A 13,375-nucleotide genomic window follows, 5' to 3' on the forward strand; every position below is an offset into this window, starting at 1 on the left:
CCTCTCTTGTGAAAATAATTGTTTGAATTTCAAGATTATATATTCGTTACAAAAATACGTCACTATTTGTGATGTCATGTGCTGTCATTAATGTAAGATTTTCGTTGTTATTCTGTTGTGTACATTTTGTAACGACTATTATCTTATCTATTTGTGCGTTTCTCTGTGCTGAGTGATTTCGCGTTTACCTATACTGGTTTTCTGTCACGTAGTGTTGACATTTTAGCGATGTGTTTTTAACATTGCCATATAAGCGTTTGGCTAGCGATAAAATGATGCATTGCTGTGTTTCTGTTGTTTCTTTGTTTTCTTCTTATAGTTGATGTGTTTCCCTTGGATTTTTCTCAATCGATATATGACTTTTGAACAGCGGCATACCGGTACTACTGTTGCCTTTATTTAATACCAAAAGAAAGAAGGACAGATTTGTGGTTTTGAAAAAAAAATATCATCCTTTGTAAATGATGTTGTAGAATATGTAAGATTACCAGTTGTGCTGTTTATTCCAAGAACTTTTGTGAAACATATTGCAAATAATGGATTTTACAAATTTCTAAATGCACTTATGAATACATGATCGAATACCTTTGATCCATTCAGACAAAGTGTCCAGTTCTGTAAGATTGTGTAAGAACAGATTAAAGTAAAGATCTGATTTAAATTAGATTTCAATTGAGCTATCCTTCTTTCTACAAATATTCTATAAATTTGTGATCAAAGAATTGTATTTCACTTTTTTTTTTGTTAGAGTTTTATTGAATGATAATATTATAATTAAGAAATTATCCGAAATTGACTTTGCAATGTAAAAAATAACCAAAACCTTATATTTAGTGCCTTCGTCCTCTTTCATTCTTTCATTTTCAATAACATTTTCAACAATGGTATATTCCCGGCTCCTAAGCAAGTGTGATACAAATGTATGAAACGGAGAGCAGTTGGAATGTAAATAAATACATTATATAGTTTACATTGTTTTCAGAAGGAAGATTATTTTTTGGAATGGCAGTGTTTCTAATTATTGTAACTATAATGTTTAATCTGATGGTAATTATTAGTGTTGCATTCTGTGGACTAGGTACGTACCATTTTTACCGGAGATATACTAATTTTTATCTAATTTCTTCAATAAATTCTATCTTATACATTTAAATTGAAACGTAGAATAACAAAAATACCTAACTCCAAGGAATATTCAAAGCGGAAAGTCACTTGTCAAATTGCAAAATCAAATAATGTTGTTTGTTTTTTACGACAAAACCTCATACAGGAATTCCATTTACACAAAATGAAAAGAATTTATAATACAAAGAAATCTGGCTATCTACAAACATATCTTGGACGTTTTTTTCGGAGAAAAAAATATTCATTATAAACATTTATGAATAACAAAAAAAATTGATGATTGATATGAGTGCGCATTTGTACAAATAATGTTCGAAGCAAAAAAGTTTTGGAATTTAACATTTAATCAAACGTTGTAGATGAAAAGGATCATAATTACAGCTGTCCGCGCCCAAGACACGAGTAGCAATAAGCATGAATAACCTTCATCGGTAAAAACATATAATTGAATACGAAAGAAACACATACAACATATATAAACTGTACATTGTAAATTAAAAATCAATGAAATAAAATAAATCTAGTTGTGAGAAACAGCAATAAATTGAACAAACTTTAACGTTTTTCATGCAATGCAAGAGTGGAAACTTTTGCACAAGAAAGGCGTTTTTTTTTTTATTGTCTTAAGTATTTGATGTTTCAGAACTACTTTGTCAAGGGCAACCTGAAAAACGTGACACAGTTCTTCCTAAAATCGATTCTGTAAAAAGAGGAAAACAGTTAATCTTATCAGGTAAAATACTATCCACAAGAGTAAACGAAATGAACAGTCTCGCGGAAACAGCGTAAGACTCATGAATATATTCACGTGCAGATCATAACTAGAAATTGTTTATCAACCCTGGAAATTCATCAGATATAAATAAGGTCGAGCACAAGGAGCATATACATCCGCGTCCATACATATCTTAATGCTTTTATATTTTATATAGAGACTCGCTGCTTACATGAAAGAAATTAACACAAATGGTCCTTTTTTTAGCCAGTGCAAGAAATATTTTACACACGCTTTCAAGAGTTGGTGTAAAATAAGAGATCGTTGTCTTTGTCCATGATGACTACGGATATGTTCCATTTGTCATAGGCAAAATACCGTCAATGTTTCTTTTGTTCATTAAGTCACCAAATGCGACTTACAACAAATAAATACCAGCTTGGTCTGCTAACCCAATCAATAACACCTGAGATCCAGTATCTTTTGATAGGGTCCGCATCGTTTAATCTGTAGATTTCTGCGAAGTGGATTATGCATGTCTGTTATGTTCTAAGTTCAGCGATGCCCGTCTTTCTCCAACTTGTGATTTTCAGTTGTCCCTTGGTTTCGTGTACCTGGTTTATACCATGAGTTTAGTTTCCAATCAAAAATTCATTTAAATGCAGCTACGCCGTGCGCTCAGTTTTCATAAGTTGAAACTGTTAAGTATTTAATTATTCTTTTGTTTAATTACTTATTGATAAAGATCATCCCCGTAATTTTGTTTATGGTGGGGTCCGTGCTGCTCAGTTTTCTTTAGTGTTATGTGTAGTGTTTTATGGACCTGTGTATCGGTTTTCTTTTATTACTATGGCGTTGTCAGTTTGTCCCTTTGGTATTTCCCGCCTCTTTTTTATAATCGGTCATCACTTTTGTATTGTATCAATTGTTATAGAAATAAATAAAAGAAACGAAGATGTCAGTTGCATTTCAAAGGAAAGACTTTCTAACAAAAAAAGTAAATAACAAGTATAAAAAAAAAACCGTTTCTCCATCAACTTCATTTAATATTCTTTTGGAAAAAAAATAAGGTGATTATTTTGTGTAACAACGTCGTATAACCTGCGAGAGTATAATTTGGTTATCTTGGTGTAATCAGGGGTGTACAGAATTTTACACCGGTGTATGCATTTTCAACACCGGTGTAAAATTCCGTACAACCCTGGTTACACCAAAATAATTTATTTCTTACGAACAATTCATTTACTCATTCTTAAACCGGGATGCAAAATTGAAAATTGCTAATGATAATTTTCCAGTGTAACATTTTTTCACCGTCGATGTTGCTGTGCACTGTCAAATATTTTTTTTTCTTTATTTTAGGTGATCTATTTTAGGGGAAAATATTTTTAAAATTAATTTTTCTTTATTTTTTTATCCTCGAATTTATTTGTTTTTTATTTTTTATTTTTGACATTTTATTTTGGCAATTTTGGAATTTTTGGCAGTATTTTATTTATCCCGTAGTGAACAAGGACGGGGTGTTATTTACATCGGGGTAATTAACCAATCAGATTGCAGGAATTTTGCTGCATAAATAATATTTTGTATGGTCTTATGTGTAATTCTTAAACAAAAAATAAAGAATATTTCATTGAATATCTGAGCGTGAAAACATTTGAAATATGATTGAATTTGTTATCTTATACTAATACTGTGCATTTGCAAGGAATGTAATAATACTATGAAACGTCAGTGACCCTATGACTATTTTACATCTTAAAAACATTTTTTTCTAGAAGCTAGAATATTTTTAGAAACATTCACGGATTTCTTATTTTTTATATTAAGAAATTTTTTTTCTCACGAACTTCAATACAACGGACACCTTATAAAAAACGAAAAAAAAAACAACAACGAAAAAACATGTAGAAGCACATTCTCAATAAAAAAAAATATTTACTCAGATTTTTTTAAAATCAATCATTTTTATATTTTATGTAGAGATCAACATATTCATGTTTAATACAAAATCTGAAGTCGACTTTTTTCTGTTACTTGACCTTAATACAGACTGTTTCTTGATTCTTAAAATACATCAGACTTGTACGCTAAAATCACATTGTCAAAATGTTATTAAAGTTATAAATTACATAATAAGAATATTATAGAAAATATGATTTAAAACAGAAATTGTATGCAATAGTTTGATTATATTTCAGATATAATTATTCTGCACAGTGACGAGGACTACTACAATGTGACAGGCATCTATAAAGGTCACCTTACATTAATCGCCAACGATTTCCATTACTACGATGTTACTATTGAATCGTTTAAGGATGTCTTTCCATCGACGGAAAAGATTCCATTACAAGAAGTTATCAAACATTGTAAATTTTTATTTTTTTATGTTTCAGGAATATCTTTTCCTTCTAAAGTTGCTATGTATGGACTGAATGAAAAAGAGATAAACTCTGTACTTAACTTACTTCAAAAACACACTGATTATCAATCAATCAAAACTGTTTGTGCTTGTGAACGTTCAAATCTCAGTTTCTCGGAAATTGATTTGGACTACTATAATTATAAAAAAGAAAAAAACAATTCGAGAATCCTACAGAGAAACATTTAAACTGATATTGAATAGTATAAAAAAGTAAGTGAAAACATATGCTTTATTGCAATTCAAATAAAATCTACTTTAAACTGACGTTGGGACTCTATTATATCCAATTCGGTCCTAGTTCCCGATAAACATTTTAAAGTTAATTCCCAATTCATATCTGATCAATTTATCTGATATTGAAAAATAACTTACATGTTTTAAAAAGAATAAAGAATAGAAAATAAACAATGGTACAATGAACAGAAAAACACTTTGAGATCAAAAGTTGATACGGTTCCTCATTTGGCAGGGAACAAACATGTGTTTAGTTTAGATTAGCTTCATGAATATATTCAGTCATAGAAATACTTGATTACACTATAAATTCATGACAGGAATCAACATTGACTGCTGGCACTAATACGCCGCTGCTGAACTTTAGAACTATCTCACACAGGATATATTTTCGTTATCCGTAGTCATCTAAAAACAATGAATATTTCAAAAATCTTACAAGAACACAAAGCAAAATAACGACGTAATTTTGAAGACAACATGCAATATACGCCTTACAATAACAATATGTGTGTGTAAATGGTAGACAAAATATGGCAATTCAGTAAAGAATCTAGTGTTAATTAAAGATAGTTAAAAGTCACTGTAAAATCTCTTCACAACTGTCTATGGCCTGGATAATTTGCAAATTGACCTCAAAATGTCTGAATCAGTTTATTGGAATTACTGTATCATTTAGTTCATAATGCATAGTCATTTTTGCCATATACCTTTAATTTAAATGCTATCATACGTTTATGATAAAAATCAAATTCAAAGTATTATTAAATGCATCAATATTAAAAGCGCAAATTTATCTATACGGTCAATTTTTACACCTACAAGTTCATGAATTTAGTAAGAAACAGGTAAATAATGTTCACTATTGCAATGTGTAATTGCAAATTCAAATAAATAAATAAGAAACATAGAAGTGGGCAATTTTGATTAGAATGCTTGGGCACATTCATGATGTCGACCCCACAAAATTGAGCGACAAATTCTAATGACTGCAAAGTAAGCAACACTCGCAAAAGACCATATTTGGTCGATTTGCAAAATTTAATATATATGTGTATCCATGCTTAAATTACCACTACACAGCAAACTGAAAAGCTGTGTGAACAAGAAAACAAGAAGACAAGGAAAATTTGATATTAGTGCAAATGAATTGTTTGATATAAAATCTTGAAATTCACATTACTTCGGCCTTAAAGTTAACCTATTTTGCAAGGTAGAGCTGTTGACAATTTTCATATCACCAATAACAACGTAGACAGACAGATTTCATATCAATTTGAAAGCTGCACAGATGCAATCAGGAGGTTTTAACTCGAAGTCGTCAATACTGAGATCCATATCACGTATTTATTGTTGAATATGCAAATCCAAAAAGGTTTGTGTAGGTATAATTGGCTGTATGAACAGACTGGCTCTAAAATAGGGAGACATTTTTTATAAGACTGCTTTAAGAAGAACGATATTGCCTACATTTGTTTATTGATTGCATCAATACACTTGTTTGAGGGATTTATTTCCCAGTTAAAACTTTTCTTATGCAAACCCTACTAAGACGTCTGTGACGGGCAAAGTCCGATATGATAGATGTAAATTCGTGTTATTTATCTGTGACACAGATATTCCATTACGGTCAATCAACTAATGATGGTTTGTGTAAGATGGTCGATGGTATGACTTAGGAGAGCAGGTGTTTAGCTTTAAGCTTATTTTTTGGGATCGAACAGAATTAAAAACTATGATATTAGTCATGTCTCTTCATCTTGTGGACAAATTCTAGTGATAACGTACTAGAATTTTTGCAGATTTTGAAACATCATGACTTAAGATAGATGTTTACGCAGGATTGAAAGGCGTCAGTCGGTAAAAAAAATAAAAAAATCACAATTGTCATCAAATCTTTGAATATTGTTTATATTAGTATGAATATTGATTTTGTTATCAGTAAATTGAAACCATACTAAATGTTACACATCAGGTAAATTCACGGTACTACAGCCTGTCGATACCTATATTTTTGGCATTTCACAAGGTCATATTTTTCTCTGACTGTAAATGACGTCTTTACACTAAATCCATTAGATGTTGGATATGTAATGGTTGATATTTTAGTTTTTGATACATTTTTTAAATTATTTGATTAGTTGTAATTGGCTTTGAATTAGCTATCAGAAACTGCAAGTACTCTCAGATCTGTACTTTTTGTCTTTTTTGTTGTTAGGGATGAGGGATGTTGTCTCATTGGCACTCATACCACATCTTCCTATATCTATATACCCTGCCACGTCCTGTCTGTGTTTTTGTTTGATGTTTCTGTTTGGTTTTTTTTTCAACTGATTTGTATAGTTTGTTCTTTTGTTGTGCTGTTACACCACAGACCCAAGTTAGGGGAGGGTTGAGCGCTCATAAATATATTTAACTTCGTCACATACTTTATGTGCATGTCCTTAGTCAAGCGCCTGTAGTTCAGTGGTTGTCGTTTGTTCAGGTCGGTCATATTTGTTATTCGTAAATTGTTTTGTTATTAATTTAGCTGTTAGTTTTCTCAATTGAAATGTTTCTTATTTTTCATGTCAGGCTTTTTTTGCCGACTATAAGGTATGGATTTTTTCTAAATGGTGAAGGTCATGCGATTTCCTATAATTGCTGACATCCACTTCATTTGAACTTTGGTGGATAGTTCGTCTTATTGGCAAGCATACCACATCTTCTTATTATTATATAAGTCAGGCTATCTGGACCATGTGTTGTTGTTTGTCTTTTTCTCTCGGAATAGCGTGTCGGTTGATGATGTGGTATGTTGCACTTTGTTTAGTATATGAGTGTATCATTGTTATGTATTATCCAAAGTACAACCGATTTAGAGCATGACATACTTTATATACAATGTCTCTTGATTATTATGTGTCGTTGATATGCAACCCTACATACTATTTTATTCATAAAAAGCATACTTTTAATGATAACAAACTCTATCTTAGATTTTAACTATTTGTCCCTTATGGTACATTTGTACATTTGCTGTAAAAAAAATCAAATTCGTTAAAATGAAGCGCATACTCATATCGCGAGGTGCCTTTTTTTACTTTAAAATTTTTGAAATTAATTTGTTTGAACAAACTCCGAATAACCTGATCGACTATTACGTGCAATGTTAAAGGAAGTTTGTTTTTTAACAAAGCTCACAACATATTAGGCTTTTTGAAAATTTAACCGGAAATTCATTAATTTTAATTCGATTATACATTATACAGTCCGAACCGTTGAAAAAAAAACAGAAAACCATTGTCAGCATAATGTTATGCCGAAATGGATTTAGTTACAAAGTCGGAATCCTAATTGTTAACTGTTTACAACTATCTGTATATTTGGATACATTTACTGCACTTCAAGTCAATGATTCTGGGGTGTGCCCGAAACCAAAGTAAGTTACAAGTTTTACGTATCTCATAACAATGTAATTATAAATTATTGTTTCTCAGATAACAAAATATGAGTAATATCATAATTTTGTTTTCATTTTATATTATATTTTTTCTGGCTCTATAAGATTAGAAATTAATAAATTAATGTGAATGCATGCTACTTAAGACATAAAAGGGTTGTCCTTTCACCCTTAGCAATTTTGAGATCATGTATGGGTCTACCTGTGTTACGAAGGATGGTGAAATACATTGTCTAGTATAATTAGCATGAAACCCATTCATGTAATGGCATATGTATACTTATCTGTACAATGTTATCATATATCAAATAGTCTTGAAGCAGGTGCTCTGAAAGGTAAAGGGAGTGGAGTGTGGTACATGTACCATTAAACAAGGAATATCGCTGATATAGCTAGTAGAATTAATTCTTAAAAGAGTCTGCATTGCACTTAAAATATTATACATTAACATTTCATTCAACATTATGTTTGTTAGCACAAATGAGTTGTTAGTTAAAACCATTTGAAAATAAGTTCATAAAAAATCATGAAGGATGAATCGTTAAGACGACTTGAATATACCAATTGTTTATGAATTTTTTTGTTGTTTAGGGTAAGACATTTTAATACATTGATCGCAGTAACTGAAAACTCAGGGTACTTAACCTGCTGATAAGAAATTACAACATCTTACAATTTTTAAAAAATGTCAATTTTTACCGTAACATTTATCCAACAGTCACATTAGAGAAATGTGTTGGAATAAAACTACGTTGAAGTACAGTTTCTGTGAGGGACCTTTAGTTTTTTTCTGTAACTGGCTGTAAAAGTTGAAGAATTGTAACCGTAGCTGTGATTTCTTTCAGTGGAGACGGCACAATTTATGTGACATGCTGTCAGGGGTATTTTTATGATCAAGCAGATGACAGATGTACAGGTAATATTAAAAAATATATAAACTACGTTATTTTAAAATTTCATATTTTTAGTCGTATATGGCACAACCTTTATGTGTCCAATTTGATTTAGTATTTGCATTATCATTTATATTTGTTTGTTTGAGATATAATGAAATTAGTTTTCCTCGCTTGATATTTTGGACCATCAATTGTCGTTTATTTTCAAAATGTCTAGATATGAATACAACACTTAAGTAATAATAACAAGTTTCATGTGCTAGAATTAAAATAATAGTCGACGGTGCGACAATCAAGTTAAAAGGTTAAAAATGACAATTTGGTTATAGTTAAGAAATAAAATATTTCATTGGCGAACGTTAAATTTATCAAAAACTTTGGGCAAAATCCATGCCTCATTGCATGCTATAAAAACGCCCCAACTTTACAAATGTAAAAAAAAAATATTCGAGAAAAATTACAGTCTTATTTATGTAACATACTATATAAAAACTATAAAAACAAATATAAAATACACCTACAAACGCTAACCGCTGTAATACATGTTCCCGACTTGGGATAGGCACATATATAACAAGACTGAGCTAGACATGGTTGGGATCATTGCCCAAATCACCGAAACCGGGGACAGTGATACAATAGCACAACACAAGATTAAACTGAACAAAACAATAGCGAAATAAAATGTACAAACATGATATGCTGCAACTGAATACAGTAACTGACATTTACCTTATATTAAAAAAGTAGCTATTATTTAGCTTAAAGCAAGAACTTGGTGGCCGTGAAAATGTAATTGAGAAACTTCATTAAAGAGAATGCATATTAAATATCACTTGTTTTTCTTTATCAGTGTGTCATGCAGGGACTTTTGGAGAAAATTGTAAAGAAATTTGTGCACCTAACTTCTATGGTGTTGCGTGTAATTTTGCCTGTAATTGTATGGATGGCGAAAGGTGAGAAAATTTACTTTTATTTTAAAAAACGATTCTTATAGCAAGTGTATATCACATGTAACAAAAGTGTTAAAAACTGGAATCTGATAAAAAAAATTAAGTTGGGCTCATATTTATAGCAGATTCGAAATAATGTAAAGTCCTTTGATGAAAGGATCTAGGTTGGTTAAGTTCTGCGACTCGAAGAAAAAATGAGTTCACCTTATAATGCCTGTTTTTTTCTGGGATATCAGAATATGCATTATAATGATGAATATGTCCATTTACGATATTTGCAATATTTATATTTTCATAGATGTGACAGAGCCACAGGATGTGTTTCTGTTCAACCACAAGGTAAGATTAAGTTTCTCTTGATCCTGTATTTTATTAATCCAGAGTTTTATTCCGTTATTTAAACCGTTGGGTTTTTTTTTTTCTCCTTCTAAAAGATAAATAAAAAAACAAACCTCTTTTGAATAATTGGTATGTAGCGCCTTGCAACCTTTCAGTTCCTTTCCTTATGTTATAAAAATAAGGAGATGTGGTATGATTGCTAATGAGACAACTAACCACCAAAGTTCAAATGAAGTGGATGTAAGCAATTATAGGTAACCGTACGGCCTTCAAAAACCCATACCGTATAGTCGGCTATTTAAGGCCTCTACATGAAAAATATGAAACAATCCAAGAGTGAAAACTCACAGCCTAACTTTTTACAAAAGAATTTACGAAAAAAAAATATGACAGACATGAACCAAAGACAACCACTGAACTACATGCTCATGAATGAGGACAGACACATAACGAATGTGGCGACGTTTGCTGGCGCCAAATCCCCCCCCCCCCCAATAACCTTAGACATTGGTGAAACATGTCATTTCAATGTTGTTCTATAATTTATATAGTATTTCCTCATAATTATATTAATATGCTGCCAGTGCCTTTTTAGACAAAAAAAACTTATTAAAAAAAAACTTTCGATCTGAGATTAAGCACGCAAAACTAATTTTCTACATACGGAGGACGTCGAAAGCCTTAATGAGGTCCAAAATGAAAACATTTACATTGTATTTAAGAGAACAAGAAAGCATTATGAAAAATAATCAATATTCAATAAAAAAAACAGTAAATATTAAGCTAAAGCGAAAACAAACTTACATTTACATCTTGTTCTGTATTTAGATAATTATGTGCTCAGCACCTTGCAAAACGTTTTCAGAAATCCATTAAAATATAATAGATTGGGGTATTTTTCCTATTCGTTGCGAATCGATTTCCTGAATGAGAATCTTTCCGGAAATAGTATAGTCCAATCTTTCAAAGACACTTCGTACATATCTTTCCATGGACTCTTCTATTTCTTTTAGAGTGTCATAGTGGAAAATACCTAGCCAATTGCAGTGATGAATGCCAGAGTAACTTTCAAGATATAAGATGTCAGTCTAATTGCAACTGTACCACAAAAGATTCGTAAGGATCACCAACTTATTAGTATATGTATAACTTATTTTATCTAATGTGATATAGAAAATAGTTGCAAACATTCAATATATAAATTGAGTTTCATTTAGATCTTAAACCGACAATTTCAATGCTTCAGATAGTGCATTGTGTATGGACTTTTCATGGAAACGTTAAAATTGTCTAAATGTCTAATACCCCAATTCCAAGGAAAATTCAAAACGGAAAGTCCTTTATAATATGGCAAAATCAAAGCTCAAATACATAAAACGAATAGAAAACAACTTGTCATATTCCTGACTTGGTACAGGCATTTTCTTATGTAGAAAATAGTGAATCAAACCTAGACGTTTTTTACGTAGCTACTTTAGTTCTTTTTGTGCTAATTTTCAATCGTTTTATCTGTGTTCTTCAAAACTACTGACCTTTGGTGAACATGGAGCAGGGGAAGATAATTCTAGAAATACGTACGCATGGAAGTCGGTGCTATACGTTTTCTTATAACGTTCATATTCTCAAAAGATGCTGTACATTTTCTTTATATACATGTATAGGAAAACTTATCCCTTTGTTGTGTTTAAGTCAAGTTTTTGAAATAAAAAAGGTATATGAACTATTTCGTCACATTAGTAAATATAGCTATTTTTTATGTGTTTCAGTTGTGAAAAGGTTAAAGCTTGTTTCAGCAGGGAGAAAATTGCAGGTATGAAATAAATATTTTAAACGGTTGTGTAAACTTAATGTTTTTTTTTTAAATAGAAATATAAAAGATATCATGGCTGCTTAAAAAGAATTCTTCTTAAGAAATATAAAATATAATCATTGATTATTAAATTGACGAATTATGGGAAACAGTCAAATGGCATTGATTCTTAAGGATAATCCGATCCTGGAGAATTTCAAAAACAACACAAATTCGTTTTATAGAAAACCTGAGCATATTCTATATTTTGAGATGTTTCTCAGTTGTTCTATTTCAGCAAACTTTAGTGAGACAAATCATATCGAAGTTCTTGGCATACGATTTATAAATTATGCCAGATGGGCGTTTCGTAGTCACAAAAGACTAAACAGTAGCGCTCGAATCTAAATATTTGGAAAACTATAAAATTTCTTAGCACAAAAATGATATCTTTCATCGTGTAATATTTTTCAGACATAATGGTGATAGTGACGATTGGAATTGTCAGTGGAGTCTTTGCACTTTCATTAATTATTGTTACAAAGTGCTTAAAATCAAGGATGGCTAGAAAAGTTGACAGACGAAGCTTACATTCAATACCATACGACACGCCAGAGGTTTCATCAGAATATGTTGTTATTGACAACATCGAAAGACAACAATATTATCCATTTATAAGTAATGCAGATATAAACATAAACATGGAACCACATGCTGAATGCTCTTTGTATGATGTCATAGATGATACTTCGATACATTCAAATAAGCATAATTTTAATATACAAATTCCAGTAAATGAATATCAAAACACGTCTACACTAAGTGAGATGCCAAACCAAAGCCTTTTAAAGGATGGACAAGGCAATCAGCATGTTTATGATACCGCAGACAATGATGTAAATGACATACATTGATGCGATAGATTGAATGATATACAGCGCCCTAATCAAGTCCAACCTCCTAACGGAAATGGCGCTTAATCATTACAAAGGTCGCATGGTGGTCTCTACAGCTTCAAGTGTTTGTAAAAGTTTATTGCTACTTTGTAGTTCCATTGAAACATACAACTAACTAATTTACAAACTGTAAAGAAACATAGATAATAACCAGTGTTGTAGGAGAATTTGTGTTTTGGTACCACCTGCAACAAACATATATAGTACTATTTCGTTGTCTATTGTTCAATCGATACACTCCTTCTTTCTTGTCGAAAGTAACACTGAATATGAAATCATAAAAAAATAAGTAGAATAAAGTGTCTCCGATTGTCATGAATCGGGAACACATTACAACAATTAATTTTTGAAGCGGGAAATAACCGTTGAAAATTATATAAGCTATGTACATACATATATTCTGGTACATTTATGTCAGGTTTGTGTCCCAGCACTTTGTCATTGCAAAATTATGATTGTTTGAAGACAATGTTAAATCAAAATTTAATTTAGAAGTTG

The 13,375-nt window shown here is 31.1% G+C and overlaps 1 long non-coding RNA gene across 1 annotated transcript; it reads left to right on the forward strand.

Moving 5' to 3' along the window:
- Window positions 1-7,772: 7,772 nt before the first annotated feature.
- On the forward strand, window positions 7,773-9,802 carry LOC127704115 (uncharacterized). Its single transcript, XR_007983143.1, has 3 exons — window positions 7,773-7,923; window positions 8,790-8,860; window positions 9,694-9,802. It is a non-coding gene; the product is annotated as an uncharacterized LOC127704115 (long non-coding RNA).
- Window positions 9,803-13,375: the final 3,573 nt, after the last annotated feature.

The sequence above is a fragment of the Mytilus californianus genome, unplaced genomic scaffold (assembly GCF_021869535.1).
Source record: "Mytilus californianus isolate M0D057914Y unplaced genomic scaffold, xbMytCali1.0.p SCAF_58, whole genome shotgun sequence".
Taxonomy (NCBI): Eukaryota; Metazoa; Mollusca; class Bivalvia; order Mytilida; family Mytilidae; genus Mytilus; species Mytilus californianus.